This window comes from Dermacentor andersoni, chromosome 8 (assembly GCF_023375885.2).
Source record: "Dermacentor andersoni chromosome 8, qqDerAnde1_hic_scaffold, whole genome shotgun sequence".
Classification (NCBI taxonomy): domain Eukaryota; kingdom Metazoa; phylum Arthropoda; class Arachnida; order Ixodida; family Ixodidae; genus Dermacentor; species Dermacentor andersoni.
Window position 1 is genome coordinate 67,436,666 of NC_092821.1, and position 20,567 is coordinate 67,457,232.

A 20,567-nucleotide genomic window follows, 5' to 3' on the forward strand; every position below is an offset into this window, starting at 1 on the left:
AATTAGCCAGACAATGCATGTCACTTTGCATGTTAGCTAGCAACACAATGTCGTCCGCATAAAATAAACCTGGAAGCTGCTGCTCTACTACTGTACCGGCCTGTTTGTATGAGAGATTTAACCTAATATTACTTCCTTCTAGCCCCTTTCCCTCCTCACCATGAACATCATAAACAGCAGTGGGGATAACGGCCACCCCTGCCTCAGTCACTTGTTGATATCAACCTTCTTCTCGCTCCTCATGCCTTCCCATTCATCGCAAACTGTATTTTCTAGGTAAATCACTGTGATAAGCTGTAGACAGTCGTCGCCTATGCCTTCCTCTTTTGGGGCTCAACCGGCACCCCGCATGCGACCATTTTGAATATGGTGGCTTGAGGCTTGTTTGGAACCGCTGGTGGCTTCAATTGGATTGGTGTCGCAGCTAGGTGCCATGAGCCGCCACCCGATTTCAAGGGTTAAGCCTTATCCATCCATCTATCGTGAACGGTTACCATTGCCACTTGTGTGCAGCCTGCTTGTCTCCCGGGATATTCTCGCCTTTCGGAAGTGAATTTTTGCTGTGTGTTCTCGACACTATGGCCTCGCCTCACGCCTCTCCGATGAACTTTGCAAAGAAGAAACGCGGTAACTACACCACCTAAACTTTGGAAAAGAAAGCTGCGATCATTGAACTCATGGAGAAAGGACGGACGCAAGCTGACGTGGCGAAGCAGTTCCAGCTGTCCAAGCAAGCAGTTACAGATTACATCCGAAACAAGAGCAAGATACTGTCTGCCTTCGAGAATTCACTCAAAAGAGAAAAAAAACGGACCGCAAGAGTGATCATCTGCAGCTGGAAGACGCACTTAAACTGTGGCTTAAAGGGGTGCTGACAAAGAATATCCCAGTTTCTGGTGACACGCTTAAACAGAAGGCCAAAGATCTCGCCATCAAGATTAACATTGAGAACATCAAGTTCACTGACGGATGGCTCTGCAGCTTTAAGAAAAGGCATGAAGTATCCTTTAAGAAGATGTGCGGTGACAACGGAGCCATCAACCAGGCTGTGGTGGCAGAATACTGCCGCAATGATTTGATCTTTGTCCTGCAAAACTACAGCCCTGAGGACATTTTTATTTGCGATGAAACGGTTTTATTCTTTAGGATGCTGTTGGACCGTTTGCTCTATTTCTCAGGTGATCCAAGTACCGGAGGGCGGCAGAGCAAAGAAATAATTACAGTTATGGTCGGTGCGAATGCGACCGGTACCGAAAAAGTTCCACTTCTTGTGATTTGAAAGTCGCAAAACCCCAGGTGCTTCAAGGGCCCCAGAAACCTGCCAGTATGGTACATGAGCAATTTAAAGGCATGGATTACGCAATCATTATTCGAGGGTTACCTGCGCCGCATGGACGGAATGTTTCGACCCCAGCAATGCCAAGTGGTGATTTTTGTCGATAAATGTGCAGCCCGTGGCGCTGTAGACAATCTCCAGGCCATCCGGCTGGAATTTTTGCCCCCGAATACCACGAGTGTGCTACACCCCATGGGCCAGGGCGAGATACAAAATCTTAAAAGCGCTCTACCAGGCCGGTCTGCTTCTCCGCACAATCCTGTGCATCAACAACGAAAAAGTGCACACCGTGAACTGCTTCACGGCAGTCTGCATGCTTGCTGATTCGTGGAAGGCCGTTCAGCCAGCAACGATAGCAAATAGGCACGCTGGATTTTGCGCTGCTGAACCTTGAACTGTGCGCGGAGCCTGCTCACCACGAGATCGTGACACAAGCGCTTACGCTTCAAAATGATTCCGGATCCGATGCTTCAGCTGTCCTCAACCAACGACGTCGAACATTAACAGTGCGCTGATGTTGCTGTCAAATGTGTACGACGAGAGGACGACCCTCGCGCAAATACAAGCGGATGTCGTCGCACGGAGGTGCGAAATGAGGCAACACACAATCCGTGACTATTTCAATGTTGATCCGCAAATATAAAGTTCATTTTTCCCATTCACAAGTTTTTTCGGACTATTGTTTTATTCGGACATTTTTCCCATCCCATTGTAGTCTGAGAAATCGGCCGGCGACTAAATATAACTGAGTACAGCATTTCGACAATATTTCACATGTTGTTATAGTTATTCGCAATATATATATATATGTATATATATATATATATAGAGAGAGAGAGAGAGAGCACAGATCGTTTGTGGTTTGACTCTCCCGCCACTCAATGAGACATAGACTTGTACTTGTCCAGTGGTGCCGTAAAAATCCTGGGACAAGTACAAGTCACGGAGCATCTAAAAAACATGCTGGCAAAGGGACCGAAGTTCAGCCTCGAACCTGAAACTGCAGCGCACGAGCTGCTTTCTTTGAATAGGCGTGTTGCCGAGAAGGCGTCACCTGAAGACCAGGAAAGGTGCCTACTGGAAGGAGTAGACGCTCTGTCAAGAACACTTACGAAGAAATCTTCGAGCAACCGATCTGGGATTAACAAAGTTGTCACATTCTTCAAGGACAATGGCCTGCTGCTTTTACAGGCTGACAAGGAAGGAGGCTTCGTTGTGGTCCCGCAAGGAATTTACAAGGAGAAGGCCTGCCGAGCTGTGGAAAAGAATTTCGCCACGTCAAGCCTCAAGCCGGCTAGGGTGAAATCTCAGGCTGTCTCCCTCTGCAAGGAACTGGAACTAGGAAAAATAGCAAATGCCATAAGTAAGTGCAAAAATAAGACTTTGGGCATGTTTTTTACCGCCAAGACCCACAAAGAAGAAGTTCCGTTCCGGTGTATCGTGAGCGAAAGGGAATCTTGGCAACGTCATGTTAGCCAGTTTCTGTTAAAGCATTTGAGTTCACTTAAGATAGAAGATCCTTTCGAAACAAGGAACTCCTATGATGTGGTAGGATTTTTACAGTCCGGTGGTACCGTAGGTGGTTTTTTCTCGGTCGATGTTAAGGATCTTTTCTATTCTATCCCACACAAGGAACGGTTTTTAGCTGTCCAGGCATGTATTGAAAAGAAAGGCACCGTTCCGTTTCAGAATTCTGCGGGCATGTCAGTTGAAAATTTCATTAGGCTTCTGAAGTTTTATCTTAGTTCCACGCTTGTTCAGTTTGATGATAGGGTTTATGTTCAGAAGAAGGGCATCTGTATAGGGTCCTGTGTAGCCCCTATCTTAAGCAACATTTTTCTTTCGGCCGTTGATAGCGTTTTGGACAGCATGCTTGACAAACAGAAGGTTTTGAAAGTATTTAGATATGTAGATGATTTCCTAATTGTGTTAAACAGATAGGATCCACCAGGCCACCAAGAATCTGTCAAAGAGATGCTAGATGTTTTTATGAAATATAGCCATGGTTTAGAATAAACCTTTGAACTAACAAAGAACAATAAGTTAGTTTTTAGACCTCGAGCTCAGCCTGAGAGCTGAAGTGCACTGGAAATAGCAATCCCGAGCGCAAAAAGCGCTTGTCTTATGAGTCAGCCCACTCTAAGATCGTAAAAAGAGCGATAGCCACAGGGGCATTGGAATCAGCTGCCAGGAAGTCATGTAAGCATGCCATACGAGGCAGCTCCATCAGCACATTGAAAGGCTAAAGGAGGCGGGGTTTCCACAGACAGTTCTAAGTTCTGTAGTAGAGTGCCTGCTCCAGAAAATAAAAGAGAAAGCAAGAAAAAACACGCAAGAACAAATCATGAGATTAAGACCTGTAGTCGTACCGTACTCTCACCGCGTAGCCCGCAACCTGAAAAAGGTCGCGAGAAAATTCAAAGTCCCGGTTGTTTTCTCAGCCCCTTCAAAACTTGCTACATTGTGCGCCCGTGTTAACAACCAAAAAACAGAACGCACGACCTGCGGAATCCAGCATACCAATCCACTTGTCAGTTGCAAGGAAGGGGTAGTTTATCAAATTCCGCTCTCATGCAAAAAGGTTTACATTGGAAAAACGGGGCGGTGTCTAAATGAACGGCTAAAAGAACACGAAAGGTCAGGAAAAAGGAACTGGTTCCAATATGGCCATCCATTGCAAAGAGTGCGGGTGCAAGCCTCGCCTAAGAGAGACCATCGTTCTGGACAGAAGTCGAGACAGCGTTGCCCGTGAGCAGAAGGAAGCCTTCCACATTAAAAGGAAGGGCCTTGAATGCGTAAGCGAACCATCAAAAATTCTGTATAGAAGTGAGACGTCATTTTTAGAAGCCCTTAGTTAGAACTGAGCATGTAGCTGCGCCGCGTGCGCCTGGTGAATATTCCTAATCTTTTAGTTTTTATGTGGTACTCCCTTACGGCGGTGTTTGTGTATCGCGTAACCATTATCATTATAGTCATTTCGCCCTGTACACCACGTGTCATCTTCACGAACGTCACCTTCACAATCGTTCTATCGCCTTTTGCCTAGTTACCATGTGATGTTTTGACAATGCGCGAGTTGCGCCGCCTAATTTGCGTATATATATTGTGTGTTTCCGTCAATAAAGCATCAGTTGTTAGTAAGCGCTCGTCCGTCTCTCTTCTTGTGTAGTCTGTTTGGCGCTATAGTATTTCAGTAACTTCTTATGCTTCACTGCAATACCTTTACGTATGCTTCACCAAGTAACATTTCCGTACGGAGGCGAAGCTGACTTTCGGGAACCGGCATTATGCAACGCACTGTGCTTTCCAAGCTTCTAAGCCAATCGCGAAGACCACAAAGGCGGAGTCCATGCCACTGCTGAAAGCAGCGAATTCTTTCAATAAAAAACACGGCACCCAATGGCAAGAAGCTTCATAACGAACGTCGAAGCAGCTAGACCTAGCATTGCTGCAGTGGTGGCTACGGCTGCCAGCGGATCTGCAAGCGAGAGCGCCGGTACGAGGCGGCGAGGTAATCAAAATGGCAGCGGTGGTGGCTTCGATTAACGCCGTTTCGGACCTGCGGGTAAGGCAAAACGTCTGGAAAATCGGACGTCGAAGAGTTCTTGCGTCCGAAATTTTTGACGTTCTGATACATTGACTCTATGGGCTACGTGGTGGTGCCGCGAATCCATCCAAATTATCGGGAACCCGGAAAGTCGGTTGTTGACTGTACACTGACAACTCCTCCAGCCCACGACAGACAATCAATGACGATTCATTACGATTCCTGTCTGTTACTCGAGCCAGCATTACCATGACTTTCCACCCTTTCAATAAAATTACAGCAAATTTTCCCTGATAGAGGCACAAATTCCCTGAATTTTTCCACACTACTCAATATCCCTGAGAATTCCTGGTTTTCCCGGTTGGTAGACACCCTGTTGTAAAGTAAACAAGGAAGCGAAAAGGTGTGGTGGTTTCCAACGAGACGGGGTCTACTTCAACCACAGGCTTGGACGAGAAGTGAGCTGGTGACTTGCTCGTCGTGCGGTTGCTTCCTTAAGGGGCCCACGGACGATCACGAGGCCAGTGTAAGTGAACTCAGAGCCGTCCGGATGAAGGTTACGACGGTACAGAGTACCATGGCGGAGGACGAAGAGGCGTAAAGTGGCGTCGGCCGGAGAGTGTTCAAAACGGTCGATGAGTGCTCTGATGTAGGCGTCACGACGTTGCTCGTCGGTGAAATGAAGCAGCTGCAACACAGAGAATACACAAGCAGCACTGGTATTATTGGAGGAGTCAGGGTCGTCAACAGGGTAACGCGACAAGCTGTCAGCGTCTTGGTGCAGGCGGCCAGACTTGTAGACCACGGAATATGAAAATTCTTGTAGTCTCAAAGCCCATCGACCAAGCCGGCCTGTAGGATCCTTTAGGGATGAGAGCCAGCACAGAGCATGATGGTCAGTGACTACGGAAAAGGGGCGACCGTAGAGGTAAGGACGGAACTTCGCAACCGCCCAGACTACAGCAAGGCATTCTCGTTCCGTAATGGAATAGCTGCGCTCCGATGGTGTGAGGAGGCGGCTTGCATAAGCAATAACGCGATCCTGGTCACGCTGACGCTGGGCTAATACGGCACCTACGCCATGACCGCTGGCATCTGTACGCAATTCTGTAGGGGCATCAGGGTCGAAGCGGGCGAGAATTGGTGGCGAGGAGAGAAGAGTGACGAGACGAGAGAAGGCGGCGGCTTCTGCAGTACCCCACGAGAATTGTACGCCTTTATTCAAAAGATTAGTGAGGGGTCTAGCAATTGCCGCAAAATCTTCAACAAAACGATGAAAGTACGAGCATAGCCAGACAAAACTTCGAACGTCTGCGGCTTTCTTCGGAACCGGAAAGTCTCGGACAGCGCGAGTTTTGTCGGGATCAGGCTGTACTCCGGAAGCGTCAACGAGGTGGCCCAGAACAGTAGTTTGGCGGCGGCCGAAACGACATTTCGACGAGTTAAGTTGCAGCTTCGCCTTTCAAAATACATCAAGTATAGCTGTTAGACGCTCAAGGTGAGTGTCGAACGTGGGCGAGAAGACGATGACGTCGTCGAGGTAGCAGAGACATGTGGACCATTTGAAACCACGGAGCAAGGAGTCCATCATACGCTCAAAGGTGGCAAGGGCGTTGCATAATCCAAACGGCATTACTTTAAATTGGTATAGGCTATCAGGTGTGATGAACGCGGTTTTTTCTCTGTCCATATAATCAACAGCAATCTGCCAGTATCCAGAACGAAGATCAATAGACGAGAAGTAGCTGGAACCATGGAGGCAGTCAAGGGCGTCGTCCATGCGTGGGAGCGGGTAGACGTCCTTCTTAGTAATGTTGTTCAGATGGCGGTAGTCTACACAGAAGCGCCATGTGCCATCCTTCTTCTTAACCAAGACTACAGGTGACGCCCAGGGACTCGAGGAAGGATCAATGATGTTTTTGTCTAGCATTTTGTTGACTTCACTTTGAATTACTTGACGTTCCGACGCAGAAACTCGATACGGTCGTCACTGAAAAGGAGTAGCATCGCCAGTAAGAATTCGATGCTTGACCGCGAGCATCTGGCCTAAAGGACGATCGTCGAAGTCGAAAATCTCTGTGTAGGACGATAATAGTTGGTAAAGGTCTTCAGCCTGCGCAGAAGACAGGTCCGTCGCAACCATTTTCTGTATCTTGGGATCGGCGGCCGAGGCTGGCACGATGGGCCTGCTAAGCTCGCAAGAAGCATCGGTCGATAAAGTTGCCACGTGATGGTCGCCGACACAATCAACGTTGGCAAGGCAAATACCTTGCGGTAGAATTTGCTTTGCCAATCCAAAGTTAAAGATAGGCATGAAAGTGCGGTTCGCAGTAATAGTAAGTATACTGTGAGGAACGGTAACGTCATACTGTAGTGGAATGTCGGGCAGAGGAGTGACGCGGTACTCGCCATCAGGGACTGGTGGGGAAGACAAGAGTTCAATATAGGCTATTGATTTTGGCGGCAGGCGAATAAAGCCGATGGGGCGTAGGCGGCACTGGGGTGTGTCAGAAGGTTCAGCGAGAATCGGCAACTCAAGGCGAAGGGTACTGGAAGAGCGGCCAATAAGAGCAGAATGCGCGGAGAGAAAATCGAGGCCGAGAATGAGGTCGTGGGGGCAATGAGCAATCACGGTGAAGAGGACAGGAGTGTGGCGGCCGGCGATGCTGACACGTGCCGTACACATGCCGATGATAGGCACAGTACCGCCATCTGCAACGCGGACGACGCGTGCCGACGCTGGGGTGAGGAGCTTGTTCAGTCGTCGTCGGAACTCAGCACTCATAATAGAAAGATGCGCACCTGTATCGATGAGTGCCGTGACAGGATAGCCATCAACGTCAACGTCAAGAAGGTTTTGGTTCGTGTGTAACGTGAGCAGAGGATTTGAGGGCAGGGTGGACAACGCAGCTTCGATCACATCCAGAAGCTGCAGTGTCTAGTTTTCCGGCTGGATCCGGGAGGCGATAGGCGACGGAGAGAAGCGATGGGGTTGGGGCGTACGAGACTGATGGCGTCGAGGTGAGGGAGAGCGGCTGTAGCGAAAGTTCAGTGCAGGAGCATCAGCGGCAATGGGTTCATGGCGGGTGGTATAGGGAACAGAAGGTCCAAAGGGGTGGAAATGAGCAGCGGTGTATATCCGAGGAGGTGGTGGCCATCGGTTGCGGCAGTGACGAGCGACGTGCCCGATGCGACAGCAGTGGAAGCAGATTGGCCTGTCATCAAGGGTACGCTATTCGGACGGGTTGCGGCGAGATGTGGCAGAAAAAGACTGCCGGGGACGAGGAGGGCTGCTAGAGAACTGGGGAACCATGGGTGGAGACGATGAACACACGGAGTTGAGACCCATGTTCTCAAATTCCTGTCTGACGACGGCCTGAATCAGCGCAATCGTGGTTGCTGGTGGATCGGGAGGCGTCACGGAGGAAGCTGGCAAACAGGCGGCCTCGAGCTCGCGGCGAACAATACGGGTTACATCGTCACAGGGGGTGGTCTGACGCGGCCGACCCTCACACGTCCACGTAGCAGCAGTGTTGGGTAGCCGCGTGATGTGATGTGTGATACGGCGGCTCTTAGCTTGTTCAAGGCGACGGTATTCTTTGATGATGGCGTCGATAGTCGAGACGTGACCGAAAACAAGCAAATTAAAATCATCGTCGGCGATGCCTATTAGCACATGCGACACTTTATCTGCTTCAGACATTGTATCGTCAGCTTTGTGGCAGAGAGCCAAGGCGTCGAGGATGTGCGAAACGTACGGCTCTGTAGATGTCTGAACACGAGACGCAAGAGCCTTTCTCGCGGCAGCCTTGCGCCCAATGGGGTCGCCGAACAGTTCCCTGAGCTTTTCTTTGAAACTGTCCCAACTATTTATCTCGTCGTCATGCGATTGGTGCCACACGCGTGGGGTTCCGCCGAGATCAAAGATGACATTGGCGAGCATGATCGTTGGATCCCAGCTGTTATTAGCACTGGAGCGTGTTCATAGAGCTTGATCCATTCGTCAACGTCCTCTCCCTCCAGGCCAGAGAACACACCAGGGTCGCGATGTTGGGCAACCGTGATCATTGGAGCAGTCGGACAAGCCGAAGCCGTTGCAGAGGCTGTCTCGTAACCAGGAGGCATGGTGACAAGCTCGGTGTGCTGACCACTCCGGAGTTCCGTGGTGAGGACGGGGATCGCTGACCTCCACCAGAATGTTACATGTGGAAAAACACAGATGAAAGAGGCTATATACAGGGTAGTTACACTGGAGCCACGCCACCAGGCCGACACTCGCCCGTGCCAAGGGCACAGACCCACTTCGTCGTCGTTCTCGCGGCGGCTCGTCCCTTGAGCATCGCTCGATGATATCGTAATAATATTAAGAAATCAAATGTTCAAGCAACGAAAGCTGCATTACTTTATAGTCTGAGCAAAAACCGGTTTCTTCTAAAAAGCTCAACAAGTCAGTAAAGGGCACTAGCAGATCATCTCCGAATATTGAGGCGGGTTGTAAAGGTATGTGTAAGTTATAGAGATTCTGTAAAAGATTCCGTCTCTGTGCTTCAGTATGTGGACATATCATAATAATGTGCATTACTGCAAGTGGTTCATGGCACTTCTCGCAAGTTAGCGGGTTTTCGTTTTGAAGTAGAAAATTGTGCGTCAGATGTGTATTCCCAATTCGGAGTCTGCATAGGATCACCTCATAGAAGCGTTGCTGGTGACTGCATGACTTCTACTCGCCAAGCAAGGGTTTTATTGTCTGTAACTTGTTATTTATGCAAAAGTCCCATTCTAGTTGCCACTTTGATGCCAGGGCCTTATGAATCGCTTGGATACTGTCTCTGTGCGGAAGTGTTGTTTGTCGTATGCCTTCTTGCGCTGCATTGAATGCACATCTATCTGCTGCTTCATTCCTTGGTATCCCAACATGGCTTGGGACCCAGCAGAATCGTATGGTTCTTCCGTATTTATTATAGGCCACAATGTCTAGGATATCGCCAAGCAGGGGTTCAGACACGAAGTTAAGGTTTAGAGCTGTGAGTGTGCTCAGCGAATCGGTATATATGATAGCATTCATGTGCTTGTCGGTGGTAAATTTTTTTACTGCCATCCATATAGCATAATCTTCAGCAGTAAAGACTGAAGAAAGATTACTAATCCGAATGCTATATTCCAAATTTTTTGTTATGATTCCAACACCTACGTATTGTCGTGTTTTAGAGCCATCAGTGTAAAATTCTGTGTAATTTTAATATTCTTCTTGAATAGCTCGGAACTCTTGTATTATGTGTTCTTATGGAACGTGATTTTTCTTTAAATATGTCAGTGTCCAGTCACATAGCTGTAAAAAGTTGTACCATGGGGGCAATCTTGGTGGCCTTTCAGCAACCTGCAGGACCTGATGAGGAACATCATAAGTCTGACAGTATTTTACGTGTCGTAAGACAAGTGGCCGAACCGTGTTGGGTTGGTTTCTGTATTGTACCCGTGATTTTCACTGTGTTACGATGCTGTAGCATATATGTTGTGGTGATGACCAAATTCTCAGTACATAGCAAAGTTTAAGTAGTGCTCTGCAGTGCTGTGAGGAAGGTTCATTGCAGTCAACGTACCGAATTTACTCGCATAATGATCACACTTTTTTGTCAAAAACATTGACGCAAATTCCTGGGTGCGAACATTATGCGGGTTAAATGTCCCGTGAAAGGAACATTTTCTTTTTTCATCCCGCATTTGCTGCGGGATAACAACGGGTCAACAAGCTGGTGGCTGCCGCTGTCAGTGCGGGACATCAAAACAAAAATGGCGGCCGCCGGAGCAAGCCGAACGCGCCGAACACAATTATTTTTCTTCTCTTAAGTACATTACGTGCATTGAAACAGTTTCTTCCATATCAGTAATGAATAATATCGTTAATACCAGCAAGTTTGTGACATTAACACAGCCATGTCCACTTTGAGCGGACAGAAACAGAGATGGCCGCTCTTAGCTGACAGAAACCCATGGCGGGCATGCTGCGGAAACTGCAGCATTTGTCTTCACTGCTATCCTACTAAGGTACGTTTCTGCTAAGGGTGGGTGAATATCTTAGCTGTGCTACAAGTTTCAGCATATGAATAGGGTAGACTTCTAACGTATCAGTGCAAACGTGGCCACTATCGTTGCCGCTTGCGATTTTTTGCGTGCCCACGAGTGCAGACGCAAAGAATTGAAAGGTGCCTTTCATGTTCGTGTTGTTGACCAAAACCATTATGATGCCTACAAATAATAAAGCTGAGGCATGTTTCGTTGTAGCCTTTTCTTCCATGGAAGTGCGGAAAGTGACGAAAGGAATGAAATGGGGCATCTGCTTAAGAATGTTGGGTGCATGCAGACTGCTTGATATGTCTTCAAGAGTCGTTCGTGTAGCATTCGACAGATAATAAGTGCGATCATCATTAGCTAGACTTGGCACACGACATATCGCTGCAACAAGTTCGGGGTGCGATCATTACATGGGAAAGAAAAAAAATCCGAATTTTGACGACAAAATTAGGGGGTGCGATCATTACGCAAGTGCAGTCATTATGCGAGTAAATACGGTATAAACTTTGGACAGGCGATGTTCTGTAGGCACCGCTTGCCAGTCGTAGGCCGAGATTATGAACTGGATCAAGTCGCTTGATGTATGACTGCCTAGCTGCACCATAAACCACAATACCGTAGTCGAGGATGCTACGTATAAGGGACCGGCATATGTGTAGGAGACAAGTTTGGTCAGAACCCCAGTGCTTGTGCGATAACACCTTCACGATATTTAGTGCTTTATTTGCTTGAATTTTAGTTGTGTTAGTGTGGGCTAGGAAGTTCAGCTTTGTGTCGAACGTTATGCTTAAAAATTTGTGGTCTTCTTTGACTGCCAACGTTGTACCATCCGATGTGAGAACTGGATTGCAGTGTAACCTTCGCGTCTGGGAGGAGAGAAATGTAACAGTTTTGTCTGCTGAAAAACGGAATCCATTTTTGTTAGCCCATTGTGTGAGTTTATCACTATTTGTAGTTGTCTTTCACAAGTGAGTAGATTTGAGGCGCGGCAAGCCACTTGCAAATCATCGACATATATTGAGTGCATAAAAGAGGATGGGATGATCTTATTAAAACTGCGAGACAGTGTTTGTGTAGAAACCCGTTAAGCACTTCATGTTCTAGTCGTACAAGGTGGTCAGTTGTCGAGCAGCCCTTTCTGTAGCCGCACTGGTGCATGTCTATTAGTGTTCTTGATTCAAGGATGAATGTGAATCTTATGTTTATGATAGTCTTGTAGGGTTTAGCTAAACAACTTGTTAGTGCAATGGGTCTGTAGCTGCTTGGGGATATTGCGGGTTTACCTCATTTCAAAAAACGCACTACTACTGCATTTTTTTTTCAATCTGTAGGCATTACTCTAAATTCCCATATTTTGCTGAAAAACTTAAGAAGTGTTTCTACTGATGCTTGAGATAGGTGTGCCAGCATTGTGTAGTGGACGTGGTCAAAACCTGTTGCCGTTTTCTTACCAGCAAAGAGAACTCTGTTCAATTCTTGCAATGTGAGGGCATTATTATAAATTACATATGAAGCCCCTGTATTGGGCAGTCTCTGTTTCTCCGCCAAATCTTTATATTTTAAGAATGCATTTGAGTAGTTTGCTGAGCTGGAGACATAAAAGTGTTCACCTAATAAGCTGGCCTGGTCCTGTAGTATTGTTTGTGTGCCTGGACATGCAAGTAGTGGTACTGTGTATGATGTGTACTCTCCTTTAAATTTCCTCACCTGGTCCAACATACGTTTGGATTTGACTGTACTATTGATTGAAGATATGTATTTCTGCCATGATGATTTCTCTGCCTTTCTTCAAATAAATCGTGCTTTGGCTTTGGCCTGTTTGAAATTTAAAAGGCTGCTATAAGTGGGGTACTTCCGTAGGATTCTCCAGGCCTTATCTTATTCTTTTTTGGCTTCGGTACACTCGTTTGTCCACCAGAGATTTAGTCTTTTGCGCACAACACCAGATGACTGGTGTATTGCCTTTTCTGCCACTGAGATTATGATTTCAGTGATTTTTTTGTTAAGTTTGTCAATGCTTAGTTCTGGAAAAAAGACTTCCAGTTTTGCGTTCTCCATAAAAACCGGCCACTCAGCGAGCTGTAATTTCCACCGCCATCGCCTAGTGACTAAGGTTGGTGGTGATGATAAAAGTTTGATAACTGCGGGCAGTGATCACTACCATAAGACGTGTCGAGGGCTTCCCATCATTAAAAAGAAATGGTGAGCAAAAAGCTAGATCTATACAACTAAAGGTGTGGGAAGTCGGTGAAAAATACGGTGCACCTGAATTTAAAAAGCAGACATCATTTGACAGACTCAAATCTTCAACCAGCTGCCCTCTTTGGTCAGTTTTGATACTGCGCCAAAGAGTACAGTGAGCATTAAAGTCCCCTACTAAAATAAATGGCTCCAGTAATTCACCTGTTAAATTTTCTAAATGTTTAGTAGTAAAATGGGTGTGGAGTGGAATATACAGTGAACAAATGGTGATGGTTTTGTGAGCTATAACGGTGACAGCAACGGCTTCTATGTGACCGTTAATGGGAACTTCTCTAGCTGCAATTTCGCCCTGCAGAACAATGGCTACACCACCCGAAAGCCGGTTCACCTGAGTACTGTCGCGCCATACAACAGTGAAACCTGTTAAAATATTTTTGTTTTTCGCCTAGGTTTGTTTCCTGTAAGCATAAGGTTACAGGAGAGAAGTTAAATAACAGGTCTTTGATGTCACCTAAGTTATGCAAGGCACCTGTGCAATTCAAGTGCATTAAGTGCATTATGAAAGACATTATGAAATTTAAAGAAAAAAATGGCATTCCGAGTGAATAGGAGATAAAGATGTTAGGTAAGATGGATCTAAAGAAGGCTGATACAAAAGAACGACAACCTTTACGTTATCGCTTTCTTATTTAGAGTGGTTATTGAGACTTTGTCCCTGTTTACGCGCTCGAGAGCGCTTGTCCTTCGGCGTCGATGACATCGGGGTTCTTGGGTCGACCTCCATCACTCTCTCTGAAGCGCTGGAGGACCGAGAGTTGGGCGCCGAAACACGTGTCTCGGGCCTTGGGGTTCATTTGATTTTATGGCCCTGTGAAACTAGTGTCTGCAGGCCCTTCGACGATGATGGAGCAGCACTGGTTGCTTCCACCACGGGGGTGGGAGGGGTCACTACGGGACCACTGTGCATGGACTCAGAAAACTTCTGAGGCCTCTGTGACGCTGCCCCCACCTTCATCACATTGGCATAACCACGTCACATAAGGTACGATAGTCGCTTTCTGGCTTCAAAGAACGAGATTTTTTCTTTCACGGTTAGTGCAACTCTTTTTCCTTTTTCCAGCAAGGGCAAGGCTGAGTAAGCTGGATGGTCTCCTTTGCAGTTAATGCAATGTAGGGAATAAGTGCAATTGTCAGATTGGTGATCATTGGAGCTGCATTCAGCACAGGTTGTTTGGCCTTGGCATGCATTTGAAGCATGTCCGAACCTTTGGCACTTGAAACATCTGGGGTTCGGGATATATGGTCTGACATTTACTATTACGTACCCTGCATCCAGCAAGGTAGGCATTACAATCATTCCAAAGGTAAGCATAACATGTTTTGTCGGGATTTCTTGGTCGTTTCTGCGGATGACAATTCTTTGTACTTTGGTAACATTTTGTTCTTGGAAACCTTCCAGCAGTTCCTCATCGCTCAAGCCAATAAAGTCTTCCACTGATATCACAGCCCTGCTTGTATTTAGTGTTCTGTGTGGTGAAATTGTAACTGTCACGTCGCCAATACCACGAAGTGCCGAGAGCTTTAGCGCTTGATTTTTGTCATTTAGTTCTAGGAGGAGGTCCCTGCTAGACATTTTTTAGACATTGTACGTAGGTCCGATTTCGTCTTTCAGACACTTGGCCACAAGGAATGGGGAGAGCTTTCTTACTGGTATGTTGTTTTCGCTGTGGACAACATAGTACTTGGGAAATGATTGGGCATTGCTCTGAAAGGAGAACTGGAACAGTGCGGCATCTTTTAAGACGCCGATCATAGACAGTAGTTTGCGCTGCCATAAGAAAATGTATTTGTTCGGCAACAGTGCTAACTGCCCACCACGGAGCGCAACGTGGGAACGCGGCAGAGCTTGTGTTCAAGCCTGCACGACGCCAGCCGTATGCCGTCACTATAACCAAATATAAATACCAGGGGTAGGATAGCCACACAAACTTAACCCTCGCCGCCGTGGAGAAAGGAAGTAAATGGAAGAGAGAAGGAGACAGAAAAGTTAAAAAAGTGAGAGAGAAAGACGAAGATTTGAGGAGAGAGAGAAAGGAAAAGGCGACTGCCGATTTACGGCGGGTGGGCCAGTCCGGGGGTGCCGTCTATGTGAAGCAGAGGCGAAAGAGGTGTGTCGCCAATGCCCGGGGGCCTTAAAGGTCCGAACACCCGGCATCAGCTCAACCTCCAGGATTCCCCTTTCCCTGAGCATGGCTAAACCGTGCACGGCTACATGCGGGAGGGTCCAACACTCGTGTGCTCACATACGTGGTGTCGCAACACACCAAACGCCTGCTGACGCAGATGCCCCTGCGGGAATATTGAAACTGGGATATGTAGTTGCGAAAAAAAGCAAGGAGCAGAAAATGGCCACTCCAATTTTTAACACTGAACAAATAACAAATATAGTCACAAGAGTCGAGGAAGAACTGCGCAAATGGTCAAGCAAAAACTGGGAATATAGTGAGCTTCTAAGTGTAGTAACGACAGAAATACGGAAGAGATGCAACATGTTCGTTGGAAAGGAAAAAAGAAACCCAAAAGCTGGCAAAACAAAGAGATCCGAGAAGTGAGCGTCGAACGACAGAAAGCAATCCGAGAGCACAGGCAATAAAAGAAAAGCACAGTTGAGGCAAAATGAAGTAGCCAGAAAATGGGAAATATACCAGGAGAAAAATTCTATGGCTCAAATACTGGTTCAAGCAAAGATAAAAGCTGAAAGTGAACATTATTTGTCAGAAATACGTGAGAAAAAGAAGGCTGCACCTAGAAAACTTTGGAACCACATAAACTTATTCGGCAGGATGTCTGGAACAATACAACATATCGTAGATGAAGACAGAAGTAAAACTAAATGAGGAAACAGCAATAAATTACATCCAGAATATAACAACCGAATCTTTTCAAGGCAATGATGAGATTTTACTTGAGGAAAGAAACAGCATGAAAGAGAACCAGATGGAAAAGGAGCTGGTGCTCACAAATTTCAACAGCAAGAAAAACGAAGAGAAAATTCCGAAGCGGACATCCACAGGGCTAGACGAAGTTCCCGTTAGGCTGATTAATAAACTAGCTCCAAAAAGTAAGGAAGCTCTGTTGAAAGGAGTAGAAAAATGTCCGAAAGATAGATGAATGCCAGACAGTTGGCGACAAAGTAGAATGAATATAATTTATAGTGGTTAGGGGCAGAAAGATAGAATTCACTCATGTAGACTGTTGACCATTACATCGGTAATATAAAGGTTAGCAATGCAGGCAATTAAATTAAAGCTACAACAATGGGCGGCAAATAATGGCATTTTGGGAGACCATCAGGATGTCTGCAGAATAGGTAGGCATCTGGATGATGATTTTTTGGCCTTACTCAGTCTATTGAAATATTCAGAGCAGAAAATAAACCAATATATGCAGCTTCTTTAGACATTACAGGAGCACATGATAATCTCGACAGCAACATTTTGTGAGATATTCTGGAAGAGGAAGGCTTACGTGACGATTGTATACAGCTTTTGAGAAAAGTTTACCGAGAATATACAGTTTGTGTTGAATTGGAAGAGATGAGGAGCGAGGATAAAGTTGATATCAACAAGGATCTAAGGCAGGGGTGTCCTTTGTCTCCACTGCTGTTTATGATGTATGGCGACGACGGAAAGGACGCTGGAAGGAAGTAATGTTGGGTTTAATCTCTCATACAAACACGCAGGTACAGTAGTAGAGCAGAGGCTTCCAGGTTTGTTTTATGCGGACGACATTGTGTGGCTAGCTAACATGCAAAGTGATATGAAACGTCTATCTAATACATCTGCGGACAGGACGGCGAGAATCTAGGTCTGAAATTTATCGTAAAAAAATCAAGTGTTATGGCATTCAATGAAAACAGCGCACAGACAGTGACAATACAGAGACAGGATAGATCTCGGGTAACAGAATATAAATACCTTGGTATATGGCTAAACGAAGACTATCATATATGGAACTACAGAAAAAAAAGAATACAGGGGAAGACAATTGCGGCCATAATGAAACACAGAGCGCGATGGGGATACAATAGGTACGAGGTGCTGTGGGGTATGTGGAAAGGTGTAACGGTTCGAAGACTTACATTTGGAAATTTGTTTGTTTGCTAGAAATCAGGGGTACAATCAGCACTGGATGGCAACCAAAGGTCAGCGGGACGCCTCGCATTGGGCACTCACAGGAAGCCTATAAATTAAGCTGTGCAGGGTGATATGGGCTGCACAAGATTTGAAGTAAGGGAAGATCACAGTAAAATTGATTCTGAAGAGCGACTGAGGAATATGGAAGAAAGTTAACGGGCTGGGAGAGTGTTCAGGTATATGTACAGGAAAAACATTGATTCAGAGTGGAGGAAAAGAACTAGGAAGCTTACCAGAAAGTATGCAACCTGTATGGTGAGCAACATGGCAACAAAGAGCGTCAAGCAGAAAGTCAGAGAGACGAGATAATCTCATGGGTGGCGGCAATAGAAAGGAAACCTGCTATGAGTAACTACTAAAGGATAAAAAACCAAATTAGGAAAGAAACAATTTATGATAACTCAAAGGGAAGCTCATTACTTTTTGAAGTGAAATCAGGATGCCTTAGAATACGCACTTATAAAGCGAGATACTATAAGAAGGAATAAGCAGCATGTGCTTGCTGTGGAAAAGCTAAGGAAATGATGGATCATGTTTTATGAGAATATGAAGATATCTACCCAGCAGCTGATTTAGGCACCACTGGCCTCCTTGAAGCTATTGGTTTGAGAGAGAGCTGGGGAAAAGGAAAGATGTCTGCAATACAGATTAGTAAGAGGCGATTGGAAGATTGGCGAAAGTAGGAAAACTACAAACAACAGACGCATACGAAAACAAAGTTCACAATAGTGGTTCAGAAAGTTTGGTTATGGGAATTCATCAAGGTGTTTTTGTCAATCCTTTCTTTTCGTTCTTTAACATAGGTAGGACATGAGGCAATATATGAGCTTGGTGGCACAACCTACCATCAAGGTTCAAAGGGGACACTCATAGAATAACTCCATCCATCCATTCTCGTTCACTATGGCGGCCCTGTTCAGCTTTTCTTCGGCTGCTTAAAGTCTTTTTTCGACCGCTTTTCGTGCATCGCGCTCCATATTTAGCTAATTTTTGAGCTCTTTGACCTGTTTCACAAGCTCATGCTGGAAATCCTCGATTTTCTTGAGCCTAGCATCGACATCACAATGTCTGGCGAATGACTTGATTTCCTCCCTGTTCTCACCTGGCGCCTCCTCTACCTAACTGGGGTGGCTGCTACCAGCGGTCTTTTTCAGTGGTAACGTAGTCATTCGTGCGACAGTGTTTGTAGCCGCTTGTGTCCTTTTTGTGGTTGTGCATGGTCTTAGGAGGCCTTGACTCTGTCGTCGATATGTTGTACCCATGCTTGTGGTTCCAAACACTGCTTCGCCAGTGTTGTTCGTTGTCCTTGCTGCGGTGGCGGTGGTGGGAGGATCAAGTGTGGTAGCATGATGGCCACTGGACAGGCTCCAAATCTGCCACACCCTTTGCACAATGTAGGGCAAGTGGGCAGGTGTATATGAATCATGGGCTAACTTGGGTTGTACCATTCGGCTGGTCACTGACATCTGTTCCCCCGCACGTTGCATGGTGTGGGGATTGAGGTGCCTTCTTGTGCCTCGTCCCCCAACTCCTGCACTGTGTTTAGCTTGATCTCCGGGAACTGCCACCGTAACGGCAACATGGCTGACACAACTAGCGTGCTGAAGCTAATTTCTTGCACAAACTGTGCTTATCCCTCCCAGGGTCGAATCACCGCGTGAGCTAATGTCACCAAGATGTGCCCCAATTGGCCTCCCGAGTGGCGGGCCCCGGGCACCTCTCCACCCGAGCTCTCTTTCGCTGAGCGCGTCATTGCCGCAGCAGATGCTCACAGGCCCACAACGAGGTGGTTACAAGGCCCTTTGCTCCTGCAATTCTTTAGTTTTCGCACTTGGCTGGCCGCTTCGCAGTTCGCCCTAGCGCAGCGGGCACGCATAGTCGATCAGTCTTGCGGTGAGCCTTTTCCCATAAGTGCCGTGACTGTCACACTGTGCTGCATTTTGGTTGAATAAACAGCTGTGCTTATTGGCGATCTGACTCTGGAACCTTCTCTGCGCCATGTCAGACTCGATGAACACTGCCCAAGTGCTTTTGTGTGTTGCAGAGTGGAGGAGCGTCGTGCCCTTCCCTGAGCCTTATGCAAACCCACCTCCATATAACTGCCACCCAACTTGGTTTCAGCATGTCGTCACTGCAGGCCCCTTTTCAGCCCTCGTTCCTGCTTGATACCCTGGCCATGGACGTAATTTTCTTCGACGCAGATGACACCTACAGCATGAGGTACGTACCCCTCTGCTTTTGGCCACTGGGAGCAATCCCTTCTTTGGAAAGCCCTTTCGTCACGTCGACTGCCTAGATGTGTACCCTATTCGTAGCCGTGCCAGCTTCGGATTTGCTCAACTCTTTGAGACGCGCGTGAAACAGGTGCCTACTAGCACCCCCAATGTTCTGTACCCGCTCACTGGCTGCTTTTCGTCCCGAGTGCAGTTAAGTACCCCATGTGCCACATCGGAGCCACCCTGCTTGAGTGTCCGTACTAACTCGCTCATTGGCCTCTCTTTGTCTTGAGCGCCTTTCTCTGACTAATTCGCCACAGACCATACAGAGTCACATGTAACTATGAGTGACGTTACAGCAGTGCGATGTACGTAGGCGCATTTGTGAGAAATATATAAACTGTCCTGCTGGGAGCACAAAGCTCGCGAGAAGAAAGGCAAACGGCATTTGGTTTGAAATTTCAGCTCTTTCCACAGCACATAGGGATGTAATACTTAGCAGACACGAACGCTAGCACACATTGTATACACGGCGCTTGTCGGCTCAAAATGGCCATATCTGGTGAGGGACCCCTTAACATTTTGGACCTAGCCATCACTAAGTTGAAAATCCTCAATGTTCATCTGAAGCGCTACGGTTTCTGCCTTTTGATTGACAACATCACCGGACACCAGCACTTGCATGGTAATCATGGCTTTCAGTCACATTAGAATAGCTTCAAGTTTTGGGTGGGCACTGTGGGATCCAGAAGATTTCTCAGTGGCTTCCAAAATGTTCACCGTGTCGTTTATGTAGTCTGATATTGTCTGCTTCAAGAGTTCTAATTCTTTTGCGACGTCCGATTGCGACAAGTCCCTTTACACTTTCACGATAATGGTAGCCATCTTTTCTATCGTCAATATGCTATGATTTCCTCGCTTCAAAGCCTTTGTCGGAAGGCGGTGGATGACAAAGGCAGTGTCAGCACCATTGTTAACAACTGGCGATGAAACCACGG

General features: G+C 46.8%; 1 protein-coding gene across 8 annotated transcripts in view; it reads right to left on the reverse strand.

The window, feature by feature from the left end:
* The window catches only part of LOC126526739 (uncharacterized), a 59,068-nt gene that overhangs the window by 5,453 nt on the left and 33,048 nt on the right, over window positions 1-20,567 (reverse strand). The gene's annotated exons all lie outside the window — the stretch shown is intronic.